Raw genomic sequence first — 14,575 nt, 5'->3', positions numbered from 1 at the left:
TCCTAAAAAGTAGCAGTCTGAGGAAAGTTAAGCTAATTGTGAAAGTTTTTTTTCCCCTCATCTTTATTGATGCTAGAATGGTGAGAATTAAGGAGTTTATAAAGTTTTTGACACAGTTCTAATAGTTGACAGGACTCTGACAGTATCCTGCAGTTCGTACAACACCAGCTGTGTCGGCCCGATAGAGGACGCCATGTTTAAAGCGATAGCTCGGATGTTTTCAAGTGGGTTTTTGTAATGTACACATTACAAAAACCCACTGTAGATATAATAGTCGACACCTGCAAGAGGCAGTAGTTTTATGAAAAGTCACAGTGCTGGAAACAAGAGAATTTACCTGCCAGTTTCAAACTAAAACCCCAAAGTTTTACCACAGCTTAAGCTAACACTTTATTAGCAGACTGATAGCCTTTACACTTTTCCACAAGGTCCTGGTTGCTGTGAAGTTATTAGCAAATCATTAAAGGATTGTTCTGGTATTGTTTTGTTGCTGCACTTCCTTCCATTGCTTCTCAATCTTTTGACCCTTCACCCCACCACACAACGCTAAACAGTCCTTTCCCACTGCCTCCGTCCGTCCATCATGGTCATAAAGTCTGACAGCGAGGATTAGATCTGCCAGCTCTCTTGTGTGTGTGTGTGCGTGTGTGCGTGCAGCAGCAGCTGTGAAATGACCCCCTCCCCTCCCCCGTCCTCCACTATTTTGTCCAATACAGGCCTGAGGCGAGCAGGAGGGTTTCAGGTAGTGTGTGCCAATGTGTGTCAGTGTGTCACTCTGAAGCTCGTCATCTCCGCTCGACTGCATCCGGACTACGAGAGGATTATCGTTGTCATCACCTGAGAGGAACGCGGCTCGTTCCGTCGTGTTTCGCCGCTTTGATCTTTGACGTTTGGCAGAAGTGCACGCACACACACAGACACACACACACACACACGCACGATAGCTTGAGCAGTGCACCGAAGGTAAAGCATTAAAAATAAAACAGAGAGCAGCTCGCTGACGCACCGAGGGGGGAAGTATTGCTGAATACCGAAAGAGTTGTTCTTTGTTTTCGATGTCGATGAGAGGAAGGCGAGAGAGTGTTTAGTAACGTTTTTGTCTCCACCGGGTGAAACGAGGCGAGTGCTTTTATATCTGTTTACACTGGTCGTGGAACCATCTGGAATAAAAAAGAAAAAAGGAAAAGAAAAAGAGAGAGAGAGAGAGAGCCTTTTGTTTTCCCTGAAGATTGTGTCGCACATCGGCGGCAAATATTTAGCTGAAACTCTCTCAGGTGTTTAACGTTAAGCAGATGGACGATTAAGCGATGACCAAACAGGATACACATGTTCAAAGGGAAGAAAGGCATCAAATAATGTCAGGAAAACTATAATATCACTTTGTTTATTTGTGTTTTTAACAAAAGAACAGAATTGATTAATCCCAGCATGGGACGATATAAATGTCTCGGCAGCCAGCCAGTCGCTTACAGCCATGTGCTTTGAGTTTTTCCAAACAAATTGAGTAAGTTAACACTAACTTAAGAAAGGTAATTAAAAATGTTTGGTAAAATGTTATGAAAGCATGTCTGATTGTCCCAGAGATGCTGAAGTAAGAAATATATTTACAGGTATGTCCTAATTATTAAAAAAAAAATACAGTAAATTTACAATGCAAGACTCAACTATGAGTAAAAAATGAGTGCGAAGAGCAACCACAAGAAAATGTGAAAGCCATGATTTCAAACATCCTTGTTGAAAATAACTTAAAACAAACTACTAAAAACTGTAATTGAAGAACACATTATGGGAAAATCCAACCATCCATCCATTTTCTTGCACCCTTGTCCCTTAGTGGGGTTGGGAGGGTTGCTGGTGCCCATCTCCAGCTAACGTTCCGGGTGAGAGGCGGGGTCACCCTGAACAGGTCGCCAGTCTGTCGCAGGGCAACACAGAGACACACAGGACACACACACACTCACACTCACACCTAGGGGCAATTTAGAGAGACCAATTAACCTGACAGTCATGTTTTTGGACTGTGGGAGGAAACCGGAGTACCCGGAGAAAACTTCCCACACACAGGGAGAACATGCAAACTCCATGTAGAAAGACCCGGGCCGGGAATCAAACCCAGAACCTCCTTGCTGCAAGGCAACAGCTCTAACAACTGCGCCACTGTGCAGTCCATGGGAAAATAATCATTGAAAAAGGCAAAAACTGGCAAAATCCATCTAAACAAGAGTTGAATTTGCATATAGATTATAGGTGCTACCTCCAATGGTCATCGGCGTTCTTCTGGACCGGGCCTTCTTCCTCCAAAGCTCTTTACCGTCGTCCCCTTTGCTCTTTTAGTTGGTCCGTCTCTTCCCTCGCGTTGCCCTGCCTGCTGTCCAGGCAGCACATCGATAAACAAAGCCCAGGCAGCAAACTGCTTTTGAATGGCTGCATCCTGCTGGCAGGATCTGAGTGGGCTGTTTATAGAGGAGCCTGTCAGCTGTTACCACTGGGACGGTGTGGCATGTGGAAACAGTGGGGAGAAGAGGCCTTTGATGCCTTCCCCGCTCTGCTCTTCTGTTTCTCTCTTTGATGGAGCTCTGTGAAGTGTTTGTTAGCGACAGGAGGGCGATGTATCGACACCCACACACACACACACACACACACACACACAAACGAGAGGAGCAGAGTTGAATGAACACGCATGGGGTCCCTACAGACACGTTTATTTCAGGGCACACCTGCACTGTTTCAGTGATTTATTTTTAATTTTTTTCCCTTCAGGTACTTTTTTTTGTCCCCACCTAAGTGAGCATCGCTATTTGAGTGCTTCAAATGTGAATTATGAATCTATTCTGTGGATCTAAAGCTGCTCAACAATCAGAATAAGTTTAATTTAAGTTGTTAGCCTGCCACTAGCATCTGCTGTTGCCAAGAAGGAGCAAACTACCAACACTTCCTCACTTAGATTTATGGCCCGAGTCCGACATGAAATTCAGGCTGGATCGGGAATTATTTGCCTGATGGTCGAGTTTGGGTCGGGCTTGGGGTTCTGTGGCGCGTTTAATAAACTGGCAATACATCCAGCACAGAGAAAACCAAACAAAAATGGACAATATAAAGTTGTGTCAATCTGCTTATTGTAATCTAAATAGAGGAGTTTGTAGCTCCTCTGTTTAGTGCTGTGTGAAGCCCCGCCTCCTTCCGCTACTACCCATCACACATCCCAGATGATTTGCACTCGACTCATCCTGCGGTCACATCAAGAGACCAAATGGAGCTGGAAGTTGGGAAAAGTTATACTGCTTACTCAAATTATGCTCTCAAAACAAAAAGTAATAAAGTCTTGAAATGTACTTTGGGCTCAGTCTTATAATTAAAGTTAAATCAGGCGGGTCAGGCTCGGACTTGATGTGTATGGGCTCAGGCCGGATTGGAATGTTTTGGCCCAACCTAAACTCTGCTCTGGACAGAGGAGTCCAGAAATGTAAATTTTTTTCTTTTTTGCATCTTTTTGAGCTGAAGAGACCTGAGAAACAACTGAGTTGAATAAACATGGCAATTCTCTAATGACCTCCTAATAAATCTGATTAATTCCAAGTCTCGATAAGATGCTTCAGTGTTTAAATTCAATAAGGTGAATTAGTTGGAAGCATGGAAGCAAACAGACCCTTCAGGGTAAAAAATATCTTAAGACCATTTCATTTTGATGCCTAAGAAGCTTTATTTCTTGCTTTTTAAAATCCTGGATCTTTCCTATAGCAGGTGGAAACAGAAGGAAAGCCTGACACGAGGTAGAATGGCGAGAGTTTTTAAAGTTTATCATGCCGTAGGAAGCAACACTTTCTCACATCAGAGGTCAATATTGTTCTGTCAGCAACTCCGTTGGTCTGATTTGACACATTAAAGGCGAGCTGCTGGCGCCAATCGCTGAGGTCAGCAGGCCGATTTAACAAAACCAAGAACACATGACGGCTCACCGTGCTGCCATATGTTCTCACGTCTGGGAGAGTTCATAACTTCAGCTCTCCTCATAAAAACCCAAATGGGAACAACACCGACATCGCTAGAAAACCCAAAGAGACCAAGTGTTTTCATCGCTTTGTAAAGGTGTAGCCTTTCTTTTTTTTTTTTATCACCGCACAGGTGACACATCTGTGTGCTGAAATGTCATCTTTACACAGGAATTTTTTTCATTTTTTTTAAACTCCAGGTTTAGGATGAAGCTGGTGTTTAAGTTTGAAGTAAACAGAGTTATCAAAAGATACTGCTGACATGACTGGTCCAACCAGTGAGTGTGCCATCGTTTTCATTTCAGATTTTGGCACCAGAGTGAAGCATAACACAAAAAAGGTTTGCAGCGTAAACATACAGAGTTGATAAAATGCCAAATCAGTTTGTTTCTATCCGTAGCTATTGGTGTGCTACTAATGCCTTGATGCACAAACAATTTATCTTAAAGTCAAACCCACCACTCAAACTTATTTCTTTTCATGTAATTTAATTATTTTTGGCTTATTTTACAAAAAAGCATTATTCTTGTTAATGCTGCAGCATGTAAGTTTACAAAAAAAGTTGTTTTTTTCACCCATTTGTTAAAATTATCAAGTCGTGACTGAAATAAAAAATGTGAGCTCTTCTCCCACTATTCCAGTGCTAACTGGAGAAATACAGCTAATCAGAGCCAGGAGGAGGGTGTTGGCGCTGTCAATCATGTTTGTACTCATCCCATCCCGTATGCGACGTTTTACAGCTAGTTTATCAGGACATAGCCAGCAACTAATGCTAAGGCTAGTTAGCGTAGCCTCCACCAACAGTGGGGAAAAGGTTCTTCTGGAATGATAAGTTTTTTTCCCCACCACTAGCACAGAGCACAGCGTACAGGAAGTTGATCAACAGCACTAAGGCCCGCCTCTTGGCTCTGATTGGTTGCTTTTGATGGGGAGCAGTGCATTTTTGGACTTTTTCACAGATTATCTGTCTCATATTATACTAAGGATTTACAAATCTCGATAGGAGACAGTTCAAACAGATATGGAGAAACATTTTTCGTGAAAGTTACAAAATGAATTTAAAAAAAACCTCTTTCCATCTCCAGATTATTTTCCACAAGTTCATATTTCACATTAAATACATACAGTCCATCTGTCTCTTCTTCACGTCAAAAACAAAATCTTATCTGTGCCGACATTTTAATCATTCGAGATGAAGAAAAAAAAGATCTCGTCTCTGTAGCTGCGGTTAAAAACCTGCATGCGCATGTTTTTTTGGAAACACAGACTGTGCTGCTTTCCCACGTGGATTTATGACACTTAGGAAGTGAACTTTTCACCCAAAGACGAGCACAGCGCTGCTCGGTTGCTCCTAGAATAGCTGTTTCATCTGACAGATGAGCACGGTGGAAGCTCCTGGTTTTCATTACCAAAAGTAAAGTCTGACTCAAATCCGAACACGCTCAACTTTTGCCCCTCTAATAAATTTTTTGTCGCAGCAAATTCAAACCAGCAACAGGTTTCTGTGTCGGTTTGTTGCTTCTACGTGTTGAATAGCGTCATCTGGATGTTTATCTTCACCGGAGCTGCCGAGTGTTATTGCACTTCAAAAACGCAAAAGCAATGAAATCCACATTTTGTCAAGACAAATTAAAAATACTGAAGGCGGAATGAGCTGGAGATTTTACATGGAGCAGCTACAGTGGCTCTCAAAACCTCTGTGAGGAACAGGTTTGTAAGAACAATGGGGGGGGGATGAGACCATCGTAGATCATTTAAAACTTTTTCCATATGCAATGTGACATTTATCTTGTATAATTCAACTGAACGCAAACGAATTTAGAAAAGCTGTCTAAAATCAGCTTGTGAAGTCATTACTGCTTCTGGACTCAGAATATACAACGCAGTGAGTCTCATTTGTCAGACTAACCCTTAAGCAGATTTTTTTAAGCTCATATTTTTGTTTTTAATTCTTTTTTTAATTGGCCTTGACATAGTATTAGTTTATAGATGTGAAGTTTTTGTTTTTTATACACCTTCCCTCAAATATTAACAAACTTCATTATCTCCAAGATAAAATTGTTTCGCAACCAGCAGAGAGTAAAATGCAAATAAAGATAATACAATTTTAAGAAATGCAAAAAATAAAAAATAAAAACAAAACAGCATTCATGATGCAACCAGGGTGCAAACAGAAACCAGAAGACGCTAGTGATGGACCATCTGAATCCAGGCTTCGAGGTTTGTACCGAGTAAAAAGTGGGCGTGTCCGATGAAGCCCCGCTTCGAGGCTTGTGTTGTCTTGCTGAAAACCACGTGACTGGCAACAAACGATGCCTCACATTGCATGGGTCACGTGACTGCTTCATTTTGCCTGTCGGTTTTCAAAATAAAAGCGCGATGAGCCGTGCTGCTTTATGGGTTGTTGTCCATTTGGTCTCGAATCAGAGGAGAATATTTGTCTTCAGTGGCCAAAATAAAATTAACATTGACCAAATATTTGATATGTATTGATGATGGCACTCATCAAAATGTAATGTTTGTTACTGGTTTTCTCAATTGTAGATTATGTTGTTTTTTTATAACTATATTTTTGTGATTTTATGATGTAAATCTCTTTGAACTGCATTGTTGCTGAAACGTGCTACACAAATAAATTTGATTGACTGTCTGAAATGGAGCCAGCAAGAGGAAAATCTCTGACTTCTGCTGTTAGTTTCACCAGCAGATGTCACTAGTGAGTGATGAATGAAGCATCGAGTAATGAACCTTTTTGCAAAGCAAAAGGCTGGAAAGCTTCATTGCTTCATGAGGCTTCATTTGCCCACCACTAGAAGACGCTATTTGGGGCCATCACATCAAATTATTAAGGAAGCTGACCCAAATGGCAACAGAACAGAAGAGACTGTCTAATGGAGTGCAGAGGGATGAAATTAATAATGCCGGTAAAAAAAAAAAAAAGAAGAAGCATAGGAACTTAAAGGAAAACCATGAGACCAACTCAGGAGAGGAGAACAAAAAAACTATCAACCAGCCGACTGAGCTTAAATACTGTGCAGGTGTGATTGGTGACACGGACACCAGGTGAGGACAATCAGCAGAATGAACGACAGCTGAGTGGGGAGCGATGCTCAGCATCTGAGGAGATTAGATTAATGCCAACACAGACACATGGAACAACTACAAGTCCAAGCAAACACTTAAAAAAAACAAGTAGGAAGAAAGTACAAAAAGAGCCAATAACACAGAACTCCACCTTCAGGAAGTCATGTGATGACTTCAGAGCTTGATCATTGACTAAAAGAAGCTTGTATGATGAGTTCAGCAGGTGTTTGCTAATTGCTGCTGGCTAGTCTGAAGGAGCTCGATCGTTGTCTTTTTATTTTACAGGATTTTTACCTGGCATTTTTTTAACATTGGCCTCTACACTGTTGAAATTCACCGTAACTATCATGTTTTTTTAACAATTGGTACAGATCTCTATAATTCTCTACATGCTTATGCCAACAATTTGTCAATACTCATCAGGCTTGGAACTAAAAACCATCATGAGGAGGAGGAGGATGAGAGGGAGGAAGAGTTCAGGCTAACTCATGAGGACAGAGCTGTGCTCAACAAAACCTTGACGCGTTGTTGTGATGAGAGCGCCGCTCAACACCTGACAGATGATTTACTCCAGATTAAAGAACAACCCGCAGTCTTGTCTCACCTCGTTTATCCCCCTAAGCGAACCACTGATGCCATTCATTTCCCCTGAAACGCTACGCCGCTCTGATTTTCTCCTACTGTTTCCTTTTTTTCCCTCCCCCACCTCCTTTGTTTCTCTTTTTTCTTCTCCTCTTTTCCAACCCAAACCATTCTGGGATCACAGAGGGTTCTCTTCAATTTTTCTTTACGCTCAGATTAAGTGTGACAGATTGGAAAAGGGAGCACATGACAGGAGTTCAGATGGCAGACAGGAATAGGATCAGACATGTGACGTGATATTAAGAGGTCACAAGAGCTGACGCGCACACATTTTATTTTACAGACAGACCCTTTCTGTCCACACACACTGATTTTAACCATATGATCAACAGTCGCGCCATCAAAGAGCACCTTCAGTGTTCATCACGGTTCTATCGCAATAAAAAGAACCACGGCGGATTGTTAGCACCATGGTAAATAGAAAACAGGAGTAGATCTAAAAAAAAACCCCAAAAAACTATGAAATTTTGAGATGAATTTCAAAAATTTTCAAGAAAAAACAGACTTCTTCGGGTTAAAAAAAGAAATGAAATTTTCTAGAAAAAAAAACTCGAAAATTTCTCAGTATGAAAAGTTGAAACGTTTCAACATTTTTGCAACACAAAAAAATTCCAGAAATCGAAATGTTTTGACTTAAATAGCTCAAAAAATGTGCCTGTTTTTTCCTGTGCAATATGTGAAAGTAATATCAAAATGTTTTCTCTCAAATTTTCTACTTTTGGAGCTCAAAAATTTCCACATTTTTTTCTATAAAATATGTGAAATGAATTGCAAAATGTCTTTTTTTTTTTTTTTTTTTTTACATTTTTCAGTTTTTTCAATACAATTTCAAATTCAATAGTGCTTTATTGATCCAAAACAGAAATGAAATGATTCCTAAACTAAACTGTGTAGTAAATCTCTTAAATGAATCTAAAAATTTCTGAGTTTTCTCTTGCAAATTTTAAGCTTTTGGTGTTAAACTTTTTTTCTCAAAAATTTCTGAAATTAATCTAAAAAATGTACAATTTCTGTGTTTTTTGGTAAAAATTTGCTCTTTTCTTCCATTTACTATGGCCCCACTGTGCTGTCGTAAAGACTGTCCGTGGTGAGAAATTGAAAGCGAAGGTTTGACACTCGCCTTAACTTGATTAGATTTGGGTGACGCTCTTTCACGCGACTCCAATCCAATAGCGACATCTGCTCCACCAAATGCGTCGACTCCTGTGAACTCGCTGACAGGAAGAGTGAAGTATCGTTTGACTGGGCTCTCTTTCCATTTGGTCAAACAAGAGGCATTTTAATGCGTTCAAGGCTCTTGTGATGTGACCGCTCCTCCAAAGATTCATAAGGCATAAGAGCTGTGAACACATGTAACTAAGGGGAATTAATATCATATAATACAACCCAAAGGAGGAAAAAAGAGGATGGGTAACAGAAAGGAGTTGATGTGCAGGGGAATTTCCTTCATGCTCGCCACGCAGCTTTAACTTTTACAAGACATGGCGTTAATGGTGAAACCCCGTGTTCTTCAAAAATCGACAAGTGAGAGCGAGAAATCAAAATAATAATAATAATAAAAAAGTTTTAACAGCTCCATAAAAAGCTGTTTCTTCTTTTTGCTGAAGAAGTCAAATCATTCAATCCTTAAATAATAAAAAAAAGAGTAAAGGGTAAAGAAAAGGGATTAGTTGCTGTGTTTGGCACATGAATGGGGAGAAAAATGGCCCACGGCCATCATGTCAGCAACACCGTCACCGGCTGAAAAACGTTCAGCTCTGTGGTGATTATGTGCAGGCCTGAAGCGGGTGGATAGACATGTTTGTGCGCAGGCAGTAAAAACAAGGAGGAGGAGACAAGAGAGTGTAAAACACGTGATTGATATCTTAACCAGAATTACAGGGAACACGATGCACCTCTGCAGGATGTAGGCATGGGCCGGCACGGAGGCGTCCAAATGGTTTCAGAGAGCTCCAGCTCCAAAACCGCTAAAGTGCTCTGTGATGCTGTTGCTTTGGCTTAAAGAATGATGAGGCACCAGAGCAAGAGCTGGAGCTATCCAATTGGGCGCAGGCTGTTGCTGTGCACCGACGGTCAGCTGGCTGAAAAGAGATTTACATGTTTTCTTCACTTGCAAGGAGGAGAAATTAGACTTCTTGGAATTACTTCCTGTTACGGAAACAATGAACAGTTGTATGGAACTACTGGGGTACCATTAGCTCTCTCTTCACCACGATAAACCGGTACAGCGCCCGCTTCACGGCAGACGCTGCCCCAATCCGCCTGTCAATCTCCCGCTCTCTTCTTCCCTTATTCGTGAACAAGATCCCCACATACTTAAACTCCTCCACTTGAGGCAGGACGACCCCCCTGACCAGAAGAAGGCACTCTACCCTTTTCCGGCTCAAAACCATGGCCTCGGATTTGGAGGCACTGAGCCTCATCCCGGCCGCTTCACACTCGGCCGCGAACCGTTCCAGTGAGAGCGGCAGATCACAATCTGATGAAGCCAACAGGACCACATCATCCACAAAAAGCAGAGATGTGATCCTAAGGCCACCAAAACGGATCCTCTCAACACCTCGGCTGCGCCTAGAAATTCTGTCCATGAAGGTAATGAACAGAATTGGTGACAAAGGGCAGCCTTGGCGGAGTCCAACTCTCACCGGAAACGAGCCCGACTTACTGCCGGCAATGCGGACCAGAGTCTGACACCGGTCATACAGGGACCTGACAGCCCGTATCAAAGGGCCCGGTATCCCATACTCCCGGAGTACCCCCCACAGGGCCCCCCGAGGGACATGGTTGAACGCCTTCTCCAAGTCCACAAAACACATGTAGACTGGTTGGGCGAACTCCCATGCACCCTCCGGGACCCTGCTGAGAGTGTAGAGCTGGTCCAGTGTTCCACGACCAGGACGAAAACCACACTGCTCTTCCTGAATCCAAGGTTCGACTATCCGACGGACCCTCCTCTCCAGGACCCCTGAATAGACCTTACCAGGGAAGCTTAAGAGTGTGACCCACCTGTAATTGGAGCACACCCTCCGGTCCCCGGAGGGTGTGCTCCGGGGACCACCACCCCAGTCTGCCAATCCAGGGGAACTGCCCCCGATGTCCATGTGATATTGCAGAGTCGCGTGAGCCAACATAACCCCGCAACATCCAGAGCCTTAAGGAACTCCGGTGGATCTCATCCACCCCTGGGGCCCTGCCACCGAGGAGCTTTTTGACCACCTCTGCGACCTCGTCCCCAGGGACTGCAGAGCCCAACCCAGAGTCCCCAGGCTCAGCTTCCTCAACAGAAGGCATGTTGGTGGGATTGAGGAGGTCTTCGAAGTATTCCGCCCACCGGCCCACAACGTCCCGAGTTGAGGTCAGCAGCACACCATCCCCACTATAAACAGTGTTGGTGCCGCACTGCTTCCCCCTCCTGAAACGCCGGATGGTGGACCAGAATCGCCTCGAAGCCGTACGGAAATCTCTCTCCATGGTCTCTCCAAACTCCTACCATGCCCGAGTTTTTGCCTCAGCGACCACCCGAGCCACATGCCGCTTCACCTGCCAGTACCCAGTACACAGGCCAAAAGGGCCCGATAGGACTCCTTCTTCAGCTTCACAGCATCCCTCACCAAAGGTGTCCACCTCCGCGACAGGTACCAACAACCTTGCGGCCGCAGCTCCAATAAGCTGCCTCGGCAATGGAGGCATGGAACATGGTCCACTCAGACTCAATGTCCCCAACCTCTCCCGGAACGTGTTCAAAGTTCTGCCGGAGATAGGAGTTAAAGCTCCGTCTCACAGGGGACTCTGCCAGACGTTCCCAGCAGATCCTCACTACACGTTTGGGCCTGCCAGGTCTGACCGGCTTCCTCCCCCACCACCGGAGCCAACTCACCACCAGGTAGTGGTCAGTGGACAGCTCCGCAACTCTCTTCACCCGAGTGTCCAAGACATACGGTCGCAGATCCGATGAAACGATGACAAAATTGATCATCGAACTGCAGCCTAAGGTGTTCTGGTGCCAAGTGCACATATGGACACCCTTATGTCTGAACATGGTGTTCGTGATGGACAATCCGTGACGTGCACGGAAGTCCAACAACAGAATACCACTCGAGTTCAGATCGGGGGGGCCATTCCTCCCAACCATGCCCCTCCAGGTCTCACTGTCATTGCCCACGTGAGCATTGAAGTTCCCCAGTAGAACAAGGTAGCCCCTAAGAGGGGCACTTTCCAGTACCCCCTGTAAGGACTCCAAAAAGGGTGGGTAATCTGAACTGTTGTTCGGCCCGTAAGCACAGACAAGAGTCAGAACCCGTACCCCCACCCGTAGGCGGAGGGAGGCTACCTTCTCGTTCACCGGGGTGAACCCCAACGTACAGGCGCCAAGATGGGGGGCAACAATTATGCGCACTCCTGCCCGGCACCTCTCACCTTGGGCAACTCCAGAGTGGAAGTACGTCCACCCCTTCTCAAGGAGAAGGCGTCGAGGTGAGGCCAACTATTTCTAGCCGGAACCTCTCAGCCTCGCACCCTAGCTCCGGTTCCTTCCCCACCAGAGAGGTGACATTCCACCTCCAGGGACGGGACCTTGGAGGATCAGACCTCCAGGGTCCCCTCCCTCGGCTGCCGCCCATTACACACTGCACCCAACCCCTTTGGCCCTTCCGACAGGTGGTGAGCCCATTGGAAGGGTGACCCACGTCTCCTCTTCGGGCTGAGCCCGACAGGGCTCCGTGGGTAAAAACCTAGCCACCAGGCACTCGCCATCGTGCCCCACCTCCAGGCCTGGCTCCAGAATGGGGCCCAGTGACCCGCGTCCGGGCAAAGGAACGCTAGATTCAAGGTTGTTGTGCATCATAAGGGGTCCTCGGGCTGCGCTTTGTCTGTCTTGGGTGACCCTACCAGGGGCATAAAGCCCCGGACAGCATAGCTCCTAGGATCATTGGGACACTCAAACCCCTCCACCACGATAAGGTGGCAGCCCGAGGAGAAGTCTTTCATGCATGTTTGAGAAATCCTTTAATCTCCTGTCAGCTGTGCAAAATGCTTTGGGGGACCTGGCTCTGCCTATAAGGACGAGGCCCCTCCCCCATCACTTGCCCACGCAGCTCCTTCAGACTAGCCAGCAACAATTAGCAAACAACTGGAGGAACTGCGAATCTGATGAGCTCATTATACGTGTGCAGCGCTGGTAAAAAACGTGGTAAAGGGTTAACAGAGGAGCCATGTTGTGATGACTTCCTGAAGGCAGAGCTTCAGAAAGTGCAGGAGTTTCTTAAAGAGACAGCAGCCCAATTTCAAAGCGTTACATTACAAAGTCAAAATTCTTCTTAAGTAATGTTTTATATATAACAACTGAAGGCAACATAGTCACTTGATTGTGCTATGAAATACTATGTGCCTGAAAAATACAAAACACTGCCCCTTTGAAGGCCCTATATTATCATATTATGAGCTAGAAAACATCAAAAATTTGTATGAAACATAAATAAACCTCAATATAAATTGTTTCTCATTAAAATGTACTTCTCTGAAACAAGTTTGTTCCACTAAAAACAGGAAGCACTTCCACTTATGGGTCATGACCTTGTGTTGTGGAAGTTTATCAGGCCTGTCTTCAAGCCGTAGATGAAAACAGATTTTCTTGATAAAAAAAAAAAAGATCTTTTCCCTGGAATATGTAGACTGCATGTGTGGCCACTTATCGGCAACACCAGAGAAGGATATGGTTCACACTTTCAATATAAACATGATTACATCATGGGTGTCTGAGGCGTTACGTACCGATGCCAGAGTAAAGTGATACATAGACACTATTCATCAACTTTCACCTGTGTTTTCAGCTGCCTTGAGCTAACATTTCCTTTCTTTCTCACTTTTTTTCCCTTTATAAGATTTTTTTTACAGTTTAAGGAGCCTTTGCATAATGTAACCAAACAGGAAATTAGCAAAGAGAGACATGCAGATAAGGCCCAGAGGTCAGGAATCAAACTTTGGGAAGTTTCATTGAGGTTCATAACGAACAACTGGAGTAACTTAAGAAAAGAAAAATGCAAAAAAATAAAGATTAGCCAACTGGAGGCTAGCTACCCATTTAGGCTTACAAGCTATTGTCTGCTTTTTAGCGTTTACTTTGTCTATAAATTTCAAAAAAGTTGAGAGTAGTTTTTGCACACATACAAAGATGCTTTTTTGTTTTAAATTAATGAGATCATGTTGAAAAAACTTTTGATTAAAAGTTTTTTAATCAAAAAAAACTCTCTGGCAGTTTCTATTGAAATTTGAAATCTCACATAAAAAAAAAAAGAAACAAAAATGTAACTTTTGGATGTGTCGCCCCTTTTTCTACAGTCATTTAGGTGATGGATTGAGTTACTCGATACCACATGTACTGTATATATAGGTCTTAAAGTTGTGTAAATAACTTCCTCCAGGACTTTGACTCCATTGTGAAGCAATATCTGCAGCTAAAGATTTGCTGACACGTCTTAGATGTCAACTTGAATTGAGCGTTTTCCGTTTTCCTCGCATGGACTTCTCATTTTTGGCCCCCGGATAACATTTCTACTGGTTTTAGTTCGGAACGTCTCCGTGGCCGTTCCAAAACATGAACTTTATGCTCCTCTGACGGGATGCACGGTTTCCTCCAAAGATTCAGTCTGCTGGCAGATGTCAAGATAGGTCTTTGGTAAAATTCAGAATCTAAAAGCTTCAGCAGTGACATCAAGCATCGCTCACCAAGATCAGGCAAGAGTCGGACAAACCGAGGCGTTTCCACGGATGAGGAGGGGGAGATTTTATTTTGGAGGGTGTTTAATTTCAAACATAATGTTTCACTTAAGCCCCAAATTTAGCCGAATCTGTAGAAAAAGTGA

The 14,575-nt window shown here is 43.8% G+C and overlaps 1 protein-coding gene across 1 annotated transcript in view; it reads right to left on the bottom strand.

The window, feature by feature from the left end:
- Positions 1-5,176, bottom strand: part of LOC103473319 (zinc finger protein 703-like) — a 32,568-nt gene extending 27,392 nt beyond the window's left edge. Inside the window, exon 1 of the mRNA XM_081613515.1 lies at positions 2,255-5,176. The gene's annotated coding sequence lies outside the window, so the exon portion shown is untranslated. The remainder of the gene's footprint in view (positions 1-2,254) is intronic.
- Between the last annotated feature and the right edge of the window lie 9,399 nt (positions 5,177-14,575).

This window comes from Poecilia reticulata, chromosome 12 (assembly GCF_904066995.2).
Source record: "Poecilia reticulata chromosome 12, P_reticulata-male-v2, whole genome shotgun sequence".
Classification (NCBI taxonomy): Eukaryota; Metazoa; Chordata; class Actinopteri; order Cyprinodontiformes; family Poeciliidae; genus Poecilia; species Poecilia reticulata.
The sequence above is the reverse complement of the archived record's forward strand: the minus strand, read 5'-3'. Positions and strand labels throughout refer to the sequence as shown.